The sequence below is a fragment of the Cervus canadensis genome, chromosome 6, assembly GCF_019320065.1.
Source record: "Cervus canadensis isolate Bull #8, Minnesota chromosome 6, ASM1932006v1, whole genome shotgun sequence".
In the NCBI taxonomy this organism is placed as follows: domain Eukaryota; kingdom Metazoa; phylum Chordata; class Mammalia; order Artiodactyla; family Cervidae; genus Cervus; species Cervus canadensis.
Genome location: NC_057391.1, coordinates 41,246,685 through 41,261,000, shown reverse-complemented (window position 1 = coordinate 41,261,000; position 14,316 = coordinate 41,246,685). Strand labels below are relative to the sequence as shown.

Sequence of the window (14,316 nt, the reverse complement as noted above, 5' to 3'; positions counted from 1 at the left end):
ATGAGAGGCCCAAGAATGTGGACTATTCAGAGTTTCTCTGAGGCGTCTACTTACTTTTCACCACCCCTTCCTCTAAACTTGAACTGTGAATTGAGGTTGCCATCCCAAGTCTGAGCAGGACAAGCACGAGGGTGGTTTCATCACCTCCTTACCTCCTCCTGATCATGTTTTTACCACACAAACAACGAAGTCTCTCCAAATGCTACCGATTGCATCTGGGTCCATTTGAACATGGACTAGGAAACTGATTAAATACAATTAATGAAAAAGTGAAAGTTGGTTAAAACAATTTTTTGATAAGACAGCTTAGATTTGGGGGAGAAGAGAGTGTTATTTCTTTCATGCAAGACCTTCACAATGATGATTAACTGTGGCAAATATCTTCTACTTGCCTCTCCAAACCCATCTCCATTCCGTTCTACCTGGCTCTATACCCTAGAGACTAAACTGTGGACTCGGCAGCCGGCTTCCCTGTTCATTGTCTTCCAGTTGAGTTTGGTCAATAGTGAGCACAAGCAGATAAGAGGAGAGAGGAGAATTATTTTAGGGTATTTGTTTCCCAGCACCCCTGCTGGCAGGATCATTATAATCGGGCCACACCCCTTTCCTGGAGGCCACAGTTCCACGCAGGAGGGTCCTCTCCTCCTAGCCCTCATCCCTCCAGGTCTAGGGGCGTAAAGGAGCCCTGAGAAGGTCCATCCTCCCTTGTGGTTTCCCTAGACTCTGTCCATGTCCTTATAAATATTCTCTTTACCAAGCTCTCCTAAAATTAATTGACTTAAGGATGTCGTTGCTTTCAGTGCAAGTGACAGTTGCTGAGGGTTAAGACTACGCTTATTCAGAAGAAGAACTTATTCCAAGTTCTCAATTTATATGAAAACACTGACATTCATGGGGTTGAAATCAAGCCCAGACAAAAATAAATAACAGCAAGGTGAGATGTGGAGTAGGGTGGTCAAACAGCACCAATTTGCCCTTCCTGTCTTGGCAATTCTGTAAGGCAAAAGTATAGATTTGTAAGAACAGTGAAGGTGGTGGATGTATCTCTTGGATTTTTAAAATTGAGAAATGTTTGACATCCAGTTTGCTATGTCATGCTTCTTTACACTTACTGATCATACTTCTATGGTGCCTTCAACCTTTCTACATATGACATTCCACTGAGATTGAGACTTTAAACCATTCTTTCTGTTTTAATGGTCAAATATAAAGAAAGATATATTTGTTACAATAAAAACTGCCTAAACAGCAAATCGAGGAAAGAGAACAGATTTCAGAGGTGCCATCTGTTTTCTCTCATTGAGAGATAGTATCATATACAGCGAATAATGCTATAGAGGTGAAGTGATGTTTCCTGTGACATGCATAAGATATAATCTCAAGTAGACTTTGATTAGAGTTTATATATCAAAGATATAAGTCTATTAAGGTAAAAGATGGATTTTGACCCTATCTAAGCCCCAAACTAAACTCCCATCCCAAGAACTGCCTCAACTATGTCATAACTAAACAGAATAACTACTTTAAGGCTGATTTTCTTTGATGATGCCAAAATATCATTTAAAATCTATAAAGCTCTTTTAAGTGAAAAGGATAAAATGTTGAAATATTAATACGATGCTTTGTTCATTTTTGTTTGGTTTGTGTTAGTGTATGTGTGTTTACCATAGATTAGGACAGGAGATAGAAAAGAGGAACTCACTGGATTAACCTGAGCCAGTGAGGAAAGACCCACCCCTGTATTTATGATGGGTATTTATTAGAACTTAAAGAGTATTTGAAAAGGGATACCAAAAGAAAATCTGGGAATTCTGGCAGCTTTCATTTACTTCTACATAACATCAGATGGTTCTTACAAAGTTCTCAACTCTTATTTTTTAAATGAGTGGTAGCTTCATTCTTTCAACTTTTCCCTAGCTCAATATAACATATCAATGAATAATACTATCTTGCATTTGTACAGGACTTTAAAATTTACAAAGAACTTTCCTATTCATTGTCTTAACTCACCTTTGAAATATTTCAGAGAAAATATTAAAACCCCCATTTTACAGATGAGGAAACTAAGGCCCCAAGATAATAGGATTCTTTCAGTAGCAACTTGAATTAGGTTAGATAAAAAAATGGGACTATACTGGCTCACTTCCACTGGATGGATGGACTCTAATTCTCACTGGGCTCTCTTTCCTTCCCTTTATCTCTCTGTCTTTCTCTCTTTTGCTTCCCCTCTGTGCATCAGACTTTATTCTCTCAGGAGACTGAAACATCGCCTTAGTGATTCTTACTACCTTGAGGCAGCAAAGGATGGGACCTCTCCTCCCTTAACTTGAGTTGAAAAATTTCAAAGAAAGACTCTATTGACCCTTGCTGGGTTGCAGGCCCACCCTTTGAACCAACTCCTCTGGCCAGTACTCCCCAAACAAACAAAACAGGAACAGACACAGCGAGTTAGGGAACTGTGAGCAGGGCGTATGGACTGCGTCTTCCCCAAGGAGCAGAATCAGGACGACTTCACAATTGGATCTTCAGACTGTAAACCTAACATCCTCTCCTTCGTGTCTGGCCTCTCACTACAGGGGCCCTAGTTCCTTTCTTTCTCACGGTTGCCAGGGCAGTCTGGTTCAAGACTTGGAAAAGACCTCAGATTCTTGTCCCGTTCCTGTCACTTTTCATCTGTATTCATGGGCAAGTTACCTAACCTCTGGGAACCACAGCTTCCTCCTTTGTAAAGCAAGGTAAACAATTTCTGCATCACAGGGTCATCAAAAGGATAAAGGGTGACAACATACTCCAGATGACTTTGAAAATGATAAGGAACTACCTTAAGGTTTATTACTTGCATGCTGTGTGTAAATCTTACAGAAGCTAAAATCACACAGTAACAGTCTTCAGTCACCATTCTCCCTACCACCGGCCCTCTGTTAGCATCACATTGGTTCTGACATTTTTACTCTTTAAAAAGCATCAAATGGTGTCTTGAAAAGATTTAGTCCTGAAGAAAAGTTTACAAACAGATGGTTTAATGGCACTCATCATACCTTCTCAGTACAGATTAACCAAGAGATGGAAAATTTTTGGAAGACACACAAGACCACTATTAAGAGTGGTTATCTCCAAGGAGTGGGCTATAAGTTGGTGTTTGGAAAGAACTCTTTTTTACTTATTCCTGTGTTTACTACTCAAATTTTTAAAAATCTTACATACGTATTCCTTTCATAATAAAAAAAACATTGAAAAATTACAAGGTTAGTTACTACAGAAAATGAACATAGTATATATCTAATATAGCATCTGACATTTAAGAAGCTTTCAATATTTCCTGCTTATTGATCAAACTAAGTATTTCTAGTTACCACCTATCCAGCGAAGTCAAGTCCACTTCACTAGACTAAAAGCCAGCTCTAATCTCTATGAAAGTATATTTTCCATTCATCATATTGTGAGGAATGCTCATAACCACCTGCTGAGGATATGGTTTTAAATTCTTACACCTTTACACACCAAAACTAAAAACTACCTTCTTAATGTCCAATTATAAAACAGTACATTCGGCTACCTCTCTACTCTGTTACTGCTGTTTATTAACATCAGAGGATGCTAGGCTTCTAGGAACCATGCTATCTTAGGTTTGTATGATATTTCTAAGGAATTAAAGGTTACATGGCAGCATATGCCAAAACTAAAAGACAGATTTAAATAGCATTTAAAAAAATGATGCAACAGCTACAAAGCTTGGATGCTGCGCACCAGCTAAGTGCTATACTGGTTGCCTAGTTACATTTCTGCAAAAGGTCAAAAAAGTTGTCTCGAAATCTAGAAGGAATTAAAAACCTTAAAGTTTTACCATTTTACCCCTATGTAGACATCCCTTAAAATAAGTGCCTGTCGCACTTTGATCAGCTGCCAGCACTTGGGAATATCTAAGGAGATGTTTTAATAAAAGACATTTCTATATATGAAATTTGTTACCATGCTCACATTTCATTAAAGTTGCAACATCTGGACTCTTTCTGTTTTGTCATACCCAATTGCAGACTGCTACTACAGGGTATCAAAAAAGTTTCCAACTTAGTTGATATAACTTCTATCCCATGAGAAGTGGAAAAAGTCCAGTGTTTTAAATTGTTAAACTTAAAAAACATTTTTATTGCAATCAGCTTTGTAAATTATAGGCTGTTTATAATTAAGCAACAAAAATATGTATCTTAATAATAAACAACTAGTGTCTTAACTCTGAATTTCCTGACTGGCTCTGCTGGCAGACACTTTTAAGTCCAAATATCTTCTCCCAGTAATGGCATAGGACAGGACAACAATTTTGGTTTATAAATCTAAAAACATGAGTGTATTAAAATGGATGAGATTTCCTCCAGAATTTGAATAGGGAGAAACAGTCTTTTTTTTTTTCCTTCCTCTTGAAGTTCAACATTTTTATTTTGAGGTAAAATTCAGAAAACATGAAATTAATCATGGACCACTTTAAAGTGTACAATTCAATGGCATTTAGTACATTTAAGACGTTGCATATCTATCATCTCTATTTAGTTCCAAAACATTCCTATTACTCCCAAAGAAACCCTGCATGCAGGGTAGTTTGAGTCATTTGGATCGCCTATTTACATTGACTCTGTAATTTCTCTTTGGAAAGGAATAAAAGAAGCTGAGTTTAATCAACAGCATAAGGATTTCATCTCCTTTCATTTCTTCTAGAGTTTGTTTGATTCACGAAACAACCCAGCTGAGATTCAAAACTGAAAAGAAGTTAGTCTTAACAAAATGAAACCAGGATTGAGAGTCCTAGAAGGAAGGAACCCCAAAAGGGATTGACAAGAATATCAGAGTTAACTCACAATCTATTCAAGCTGTATTCTCATCAGAAACCCAGATCTTACTTCTATGACAGACAGTGCTCAATCTTTTTTTTTTTTTTTTTCTTTTGAAGAAAAAGAAAAAAAAAGAATTCCTTGTACCTACCAGCTAGAACCATTTAGAAGATAGGAAACAAACACATTTTTAAAAAAGCTCCTAAAAGTCAAATTCTATTCTGGGGAAGCTAATGAATTGCTCTTTTAAGTACACTTACAATCTCTTTGAATCAGTGGCTTAGAGAATAAAAATCTCCAAATAAATGTCAGAGAAATATAATCAATGAGGCTTTAGGGTCTTTAGTATTCCTGATTTCTCAGTCTGACTTCGCTGTGGGTGAGGACATGGCAAGGCATTACGGAGAAGGGAGGAAAGGCTGAATAAGAGTTTTCAACAAGATGCATCCACTTACTTACATTATAGACATCATGCAGGGGTACACAGGTAACACTGGGAAAATGAAAGAGTGGGCTATGAAATCTAACACTTCATAAATGTTGTTGGTTCTTCTAAGATGACTTGGGGCAAACATATGTATGTGGATACAGATTTTTCAAGAGTTAGGTTTAACCCTCATCCTCAACCCAAACCCTGGAAGTTACTGTCATTATTTTGTTCAATCAAAATTTCTACTTTCACAATTCATCAGCATAACAATCACTTTCTACAAGAGCTGTTTTTAAACATCTTTGGGCTCAACTGTCCCTAATTGCCCAGAACTCTAGTAGTTTTAGCACTAAAGATCCCAACTCCCCAGTAATCCCTCAGTCTTGGCCAAAATCAGGATGGTTTGTTATTCTACAGCTAGCCCTAAGTTTAACCTTCAGATCTGTATTGTTGACCTGTCTAGAAGTGGATAGAGAGGGGACTCGTTACAAAATTAGCTGCAACTTTTAAAATCTCCACCAAAAATTTCTGGCTATATCCTACTGCAGAGATGGTTTTAAAAAATAACCCAGTGATCCATTTCATTCACTAGGCAAGCAATGGTTTTATGCTTTGTGGGGCTGACCTACTTAATGTATGGAAATTAAACCACACTTAGAAATTAGCTAGGATAAATACCACTACAGTAAAGTTCTAGAATATTGTTATTTTTCCTCCAATTTCCACAGGTTAGAGCCTAATAAATATAGCATAATGTGACAGGCAGACATAACAGCATAAAATAAAAATCTCACATTTCTTTGGTGCTATTCAAAGACCTTGGAACTTGCACACTGCAGGCAAACTCCCCAGAGCTGGAGAAATGCCAAAAGCAGCACAGTCCTCAGAGGCCACACCCACAGCACCAGAAAGTCTGGCCAAGGGAGGAGCCACTGGACTTCAACCTGTCCACTTGATCCAATGCCAAATACTCCAAGAAAACTAAAAGCCTTTAGTGCCCGTATCCACAAAACAGGATTTACAGAGTCAAGACAAGAACTCACTTAATCAACTCGGGAACCCTAAACCTTCTGAACCCTATACAATGAAATGTAAGATAATTCGATCTCTGTTACCTGAAGCATTTCTACCTTTCTGAACAATTCTTTTTTTTTTTTTTTTACTCTGTAGTAGGCAGAATAATGGGCATCCCCCAGTGGCTCAGCAGTAAAAAATCTACCTGCAATGCAGGAGACACAGGAGATGTGGGTTCGATCCCTGGATAGGGAAGATTCCCTGGAGGAAAGCATGGCAACCTATTCCAGTATTCTTGCCTGGAGAATCCCATGAACAGAGGAGCCCGGTGGGCTACAGTCCATGGGGTAACAAAGAGTCAGACACAACCGAGCATGCGTGCAGGTAAAATAATAGCCCTCAAATAGGTCCATGCCCTAATTCCCGGAACCTGTGAGTATACAACCTTACATGGACAGAGGGACTTTGAAGATACGATTAAATTAAGGACCGTGGGATGGGGAGAGTATCTTGAATCACCTAGATATGCCAAATCTTATTACATGGGTCCTTAAAGTCAAAGAACACCTACTGGCTCAGTTCAGAGGAACGACTATGGGTGAAAGACACATGGAGATGCAAGGTTGTTGGCTTTGAAAATGGAGGAAGGGGGACTCTAGAATTCTCTCCAGAATTCTTTTTCTCCTTTCCACCAGAAAGGAACACAGTTCTTTAGACCAGTGAGATCTCTATAGAACTTAACCTGCAGAACTGTAAGATAATATATTTGTACTATTTTAATCCACAAAGTTTGTGATAACTTGTTATAGCAGCAAACAAGAAATGAATACATCTTCATCACTGCTGTTCAATTTGTGTAACACTTTAGCAGTATTTTGCTTTAAATCTCAATATTTGACCATTTCTTACCTACTGCTTAATTTGCATCTCTGTACAGACATAAAAATTAGATTTGGTACTAGAACAAATATGCTCAAAATCCCTCCAACAGTGCAAAACAATATTTTTTTATGTCTGTTTAGTTTCTTTCTTTAGTTTGTTAGCACAGAGACCACTTATATAAGGAGTTTCTTTGCATAACTGAAACCAGTAATTTTGTATGAAGCAAAAGTGCTTGTACAGAAGAGTGAAAATGACAAATAACTTCTTTAAAGGTGTGTAAAGACACAGCAGTCCTCAATGTATCCTTAGGGCACTCTGGATACCAGATTGCTGGAAGAGGCCACTGGCCTTTTGTGAGCCAAGGGCAGGATACCAAGGAATACAATGAATTGCCCCATTCAACAGGACAGCAACTCCCATTGAGAAATCCGCTTGAATTACTTTGAAACATTTAAGTACATTCATTAGTATGAAAGAAATCAACACCAAATCAGATAGAGAACATGAAGTATTTGTTTTAAAAATCTTCATTATTAATAGTATTTGGTAGAAAGTAGGGATGGCTCACCTGAAGATATTAAATACTTCAAACAAAATCTCATTATGGGGTAGCAAAAGCTTTGCATGATCTTAAAAGCACAAAACACACGTACACCTTCCTTCTAATAATCTCTAGACCAGAAATCCTCCATCCTGACTACACATTATAATCACCTGGGAGCTCTTAAAAGCTACAGATATTCAGACCCCTACCCCAAGGGATTCTGATTCAACTGGTCAGTACTTTCAAACACATCCCTGAAGATTCTGACGTGTACCCAGGACTGAGAACCACTGTTCTGTACCATCCACGAGCAGTCTACTGGACACACCCATCTGGATGTGGCCACTCCACAGATTTGAATCTGTTCCTCTCTTCCTGTATCTGTAGCCCAGTTATCATTGCCACTGAATCTCCCAAGAGAAACTTGGCAGTTTTTCTAGATGTCTTCTGCTCCTTCCTCTCTAACTAGCAACTCCATCAGTTCTTACATATCCAGCCCATCATTCCCAACACAAGATATATACTGGTCTCCCTTGCATGAGGTTTCTCTCTACTTCTTCTCCTAAGAAGGTTCTGACACTAGTAAATACTAAATATTGGCTGAATGAGTAAAGGGATGAATGGCTACCTTCAGTAAACTAAGGTTAAAAGTAGGTTTTATTTTTTTATTTGCATTTTGCTGTAGCCGCTAATAGTTATGTCAATAAACAATAAAAAATCCAACAGCATATTTAAGCCATTGCCATATGATCCAATGGGGAAAGAAGAGAGGCCGATAGGGGTACAAAGAAACAATACTGGTCATGAGTCAATTACTACGAAAACTGAGTGACAGGGATATAGAGGTTCATTATACTATCCTCTCTATTTGGGTACATGCTTGAAATTTATCAAAAGGAAGTTAAATTTTAAAATAGGGGGAGAACTCCACATCAGGACGAAAAGTGGAATTGTCTCTTGGTTAGAGAGGGCGAATACATTACCACCTGCCTCAGCAATATGGTGACCTTAGGGCTTCCCCTGTGGCTCAGCTGATAAAGAATCTGCCTGCAAAGTGGGAGACTTGGGTTCAATCCCTGGGTTAGGAAGATCCCCTGGAGAAAGGAAAGGCTATTACTCCAGTATCCTGGCCTGGAGAATTCCATGGATGTATCCATGGGGTCGCAGACAGACAGACACAACTGAGCAACTTTCACTTTTTTCAAGTCTATAGCTAGATTCAAATGACTTTCGTCAGTCTCAAAAGCCAAGTCAGTTTCTTCAAGAAGAAACCCCACCAGTATTAAACTGATCTTTTATTGTTACTGTTGTTGCTGCTGGAAAAGCCCTTGTAACATCAAAACCAGTTAAAAACAGGGTTTCCCTATCCTTCTCCAGTCTAATTTACTCTTGACATGTGTCTTTCATTATCCTCAATGGGTGCCACCAGTTAATCATGTTTGGTGCCACAGGGATACATTTTGTTAAGGCAGTCATCTCAAAGGGTCTCCAAATTCAGGTTTTTAGAAAAAAGCGGGGGGCGAAGGGGGGAGGAGGGCAGTGGTTTCTGGTGAGAAATCTGATCTTTAACAATCATTAAGGAGAGTCTTTTCTTTCCCCTTTAAATCCCCTTCGGCAATCAACATTGCTAAAGACTATAAATGTTTCTTCTTGATCAACATTTCATGTTAAATGCTTTCACCTATAGGTTTACTTAAGATGCTTTTTTTCCTCTTAAAGTTCTGGTTAGATTTAAGATCCTAGAAGAAGATATTTCAGAATTCTTACCTCTTCAATTTCCAAAGCCTGAGGCTCACTGGCAGATCTGGCTGTTGAGAAAACAGAGAGGAAAAGTGTTTTATTAAAAAAAGGAGAGACAACATGATACATAAAAGCTGAACAAGCAAATAAATGTTTCTGTAAACGGTTTGGTGGTGATGGCTAAATAGTTTGAAGGGCACGGGGGTCACAGGTTTACATTTCTGAGCCAAGAAACATTTTGTTAACTCTTTTTCTTTGAAGAAACAGATTTGTGAAAATATGAGTCCCTTTCTTTGTGAACATCCCCAGCCTACAAGGAAACATGAAAGTCAGCCTGGGAAACCTAGGGCAAGCAGAGTTCTTGGTGAGAGGCTGTGTACAGGTGACAGGAAACACACTTTCCTCCTGAACTAACTCGATTAGCTCCCAGCAGGACCAAAGTGCAGATGCGCTGTTTCGTCAGGTATTAGGGACAGAGGTGGGGCTTCATTTGTGTGCATCTAGCCCTCTGAGAGGGTAGACTAAATAAGTTTATGGTTAAAAAACATCTTTAGCATCCAAAGCAAAAGGCTATTTAGAAGTAGAAACACGGACTTCCCTAGTGGTCCAGTTATTAAGAATCTGCCTTCTAACACAGGGAATGCCGGTATGATCCCTGGTCCAGGAAGATCCCACATGCTGCATGGCAACTAAGCCTGTGCTCGAGAGACCCGGAACCACACTACTGAGCCCACACGCCTAGAGCCTGTGCTCTGCAACAAGAGAAGCCCCCGGGGTGAGGAGCCCACTCAAGGCAACTAGAGAAAGCCCATGCACAGCAATGAAGACCCAGCACAGCCAAAATAAGAATAAATAAAGAGGTGGAAATACCTATACCCCTAGCTACTAATGACCTTTGAAGATGTTCAGCAGAGTTGGCCTAGTTTTGCCGAGTGCGAGCGTGGTTCATATCAGAGGAAGCTCCCATGTAGAGGAGCTTCTGAAAAGATATCGAGCAGTCAGCTCAAAGGGAACTACCTAAGGCTCAAGGAATGTTCTATCATTCCTATTTTGTTATGTCTCAGAATTAAGAGATATTTGGCATCTAGAGTATTATGACTGAGGGTGGAAATCACTTTCACGTTGGGTCCTAAGACCAAATGAACATCAATGTCTTTAGAGATTGCCAACTGTTTGAGACTGACATGTGTGCTAAAATCTCAGCTCAAGTGCTCATATTCCCAGATGACTATAAGGGACCATATGTTTTTAAATGAGCCAACGTTATTAGAAAACTATTATTTCATGATTAATGACAGCAAAGGAAACAAAAACAAGCCAAGGGCAAAAAACAACCTATTTCCAGAGAATAAACCCTAGAGACAACAATGATAAGTGGGACTTGCAAAATTAGCCTTGAAGGGAGCTCTGAGTGTAGCACTCTCACACACCATTGTGAAGTGAAAGTCACTCAGACGCATCCGACTCTTTGTGACCCCATGAACTATACAGTCCATAGAATTCTCTAGGCCAGAATACTGGAGTGGATAGCCTTTCTCCCCTGCAGGGGATCTTCCCACATTGCAGGCAGATTCTTTACCAGATGAGCCACAAAGGAAGCCCATTGTGCCAGATTCTTTACCAGCTGAGCCACAGGGGAAGCCCATACCCTATTGGGGGAGCATAAACTGGTACAATCTCTCTGGAAAGTAGTTGGGCACTATATCAAGATCTCAAATATGTCCTCAGCCATTGTCTTAGTGAGGTCACTTCTTGATGTGATTCCCCCAAATGCTAAATATACACAAATAATTATTACCAAGGTGTTAGAAATAGCCTAAATATTAATAATACAACCTATTATGTAAAACAAAAAAACTACACATAATGGAACTTGGAAAGGATAAATACAAAAGATTTAAATGCTGAGGAAAATACACATGAAATAAACTTATGTGAAAAGAATACAAAATTATATATATAGTATGAACTCAGCTAATTTTCTAATATTTACATTATACATACATTCTCTAATATTTTCTTTAATATTTTTCATATGCAATATTCTCCTAGTACAACATATATACTATTTCCTAGTAAATATTATACATAACATCTTTCTGATACATATTTTTCTAGAAAAAGATTGGAAGGATCACATCAAAATGTTAACAGTGTATTGTCCTTTATGCCCAGAAAATGTAAGTACTAGAAATTGCTAGATATGACTCAATATCTGCTTTCCTCCATTCGAAGCTAGACACATATAAGTCAACAATAAGTGCTTTTGCCACCTTCCCTTGTGACTAGGTATGCGGTCATGTGACAAAGTTCAAGGGGAAGGCTGCAAAAGTGATCCCTGCAACTTCTGGGTCATGCCCTCCCCTTTCCCGCTTCCTTCCTTCCTACTGGTTACAGAGAGGTTTTTATGGCAAGAAGCCATTTTAGACCACAAAGCAAGGGAAACATGATAGGAATGATCTAACAGTATGACAGAACGAACCTGGGTCTCTGGGCGATCTTGTCAAGGAGCGTTACCTTACCAGCCCTGGACCACACACTTCTGGACTGTTATGTGAAAGACAAATAACTTCTAGCTTTTGTCAGTCACTGTGAAATCAGGTCTCTGTCACATGTAGTTCAACCAACAACCTGATTAATGGAAAGGGTCAGTCTTAGGTTATTTTTTACACTTTAAGTATTTTTGGAATGTTCAATGAATTACATTCATCATCGGAAAAAACGTTCAAGCATTGTTTACTAATCTTAAAAAAAATTAAGACAGCATAGAATGAAGTTTGGATAACATGTGCCTTCTTCCTATATATGAAAAGAGAAATGAAATCTAGTTTTGAGAAATAGTTATTACACCATATGCCAGGGCAAAATCATACACAAACTCCCTGCATTTGAATCACCCTTTAATCACACCCCATGGCACTTCATTTCAAGCTTTTAAAAAATAGTTTTAATAAAGAAAAGTTATAGAAATAAAGTCTGCATAAGGAATACTCTAAAAAACCTCTGTACTGTGCTTAGTCGCTTAGTTGTGTCCAACTCTTTGAGACCCCATGGACTGTAGCCCGCCAGGCTCCTTTGTCCAAGGGGATTCTCCAGGCAAGAACACTGGAGTGGGGTGCCATGCCCTCCTCCAGGGGATCTTCCCAACCCAGGGATGGAACTCAGGTTTAAAAAAAACAAACCTCTAGGTCAATATATTATACTTTTCCATTTAAGAGGATGCTGAAGCTTCTTAAATTTTAAAATATTCTTGAAAACCAGTATTGTATGTGTACCAACTTATACCTTTAATTTAAGGGTGTTGTTTGTTCTCCATATAGAATCATGATGAATCATTCCTCAGTAATCCCACTTTGTTGACTGTCCATCAAAAACAAAAACCCATGCATATTAATTTTACTTTCCCCTGGGGGAATAACAGTTTTGGCAGAGTTCACATAACCTCCTTGGTCACCTTTGTGACCCAGAGGCCTGTATTATAAGATGACTGTACAAGACAAAGGAGACCTATTCCCTCCATAAAATAGAGAAAAGAGACTTGGTCTACTTGGGGACTGGATCTGAAACAAGGGCCTCACTAAAACCCATCTCTAACTGTATCAGAATAATGCACTAAGGATCCTTTAAATCTGTAATAATATTGTGCCAGTGGCATTTGGCACCTTTTAGAGGCTCGTTAAAGCCCTGTGCACCTGCACATCAGACACTTCCCTGGTAGACCTTGGAGACTTGCATGTAATTATATAGCAGATCAGGGACCTATTTCCCCCATCTTCCCAAGAGTATGCCCAACGGTCCTTTTCTCCCCTGTGAATCACAACACCTAACACTAATATGATTAACTTGTATTCAGTAACAAAGGGAGGATGCCAGAGTTTCTTCACTTCCCTCTCAGGATGACTGAGCCAGCATGTTCTCAAGAAACCCTGACACCCTCTCTCTCGCAACAGTCGAATTGAAGCTGAGAGTCAAAGCTCAGAATTCTCAGTTTCTCTCCCCCTCTTCCCTTTACAGGAACATAAGCAACCCAACTCCACAGGCCTGATAACCATGGTAACAACATGCGCTGTGATTATGAGTGTGTTTGTTTTTTAAAATGACTCACAGATTGTTCCCCTAGAAGCCCCAGACAAACAGGTTTCTGGCTGGTTTATAAAATCTATCCAAAGTTTCTTACAAATTTCTTGCTCTTTGTAGCATAACTGGTGTGATGGAGAGAGAGTCATCAAATCAATATGTCCTTTTCTTTAAGGATGAAAAAAATCCCTCTTGGTTCCTTAAACACTCCAAGATTAATCAATTTAAAATTCGGGTTAATAATGAAATTAATTTGAGTTTGTACACTGGAGATAATGAATCTGTTCCTAATTTAAATAATTAAGGTATTTCATAATGCAGTTTTAGAGACCCAAATGTAATAATCAGATGAAAAAGTCAGTAGTAAAAAATATCCAATAAAATAGCCTGCATCTGTGTGTACAAGTAAAATGCTTTAAAAGAATAAATGTCTTTTTTATTAAAATGAATTTTCTTTTCCTTAACACTGTCTAATCATAACAATATAACTTGATTCTAGGGTAAATGTAAGTCTTAGTACCAAGACGTTTTTAAACCAAGGTCTAAAATAAAGGTTCATTTTTAAAAAGCAAATATGAGAGAGTCCAATATTTGGAAGAACTGTAGACTACTTCCATCCATTTATCAATACATGTTATTTAAGACCCTCTACGTCCTTAGCACCATTGTTTATAACTGAACATTGCAATAGAACTTAGGGAAGACTATTTTCCTACTAGAGACAAAGGCCACAGGCATGGTTTAGTCCCTTAGCTTCTCTCAGAAGATCCTCTGTGTCACAAAGCACCATTCTGGATGAGCTTTAA

At 38.7% G+C, this 14,316-nt stretch overlaps 1 protein-coding gene across 3 annotated transcripts in view; it reads right to left on the bottom strand.

Moving 5' to 3' along the window:
• The window catches only part of GNG2 (G protein subunit gamma 2), a 122,870-nt gene that overhangs the window by 94,367 nt on the left and 14,187 nt on the right, over positions 1-14,316 (bottom strand). For 2 of the 3 annotated variants that reach the window (XM_043471673.1, XM_043471675.1), the window contains exon 2: positions 9,461-9,501. The gene's annotated coding sequence lies outside the window, so the exon portion shown is untranslated. Of the gene's footprint in view, positions 1-9,460; positions 9,502-11,915; positions 12,065-14,316 lie in introns of all 3 variants that reach the window. The other variant, XM_043471674.1, reaches the window with a different exon arrangement.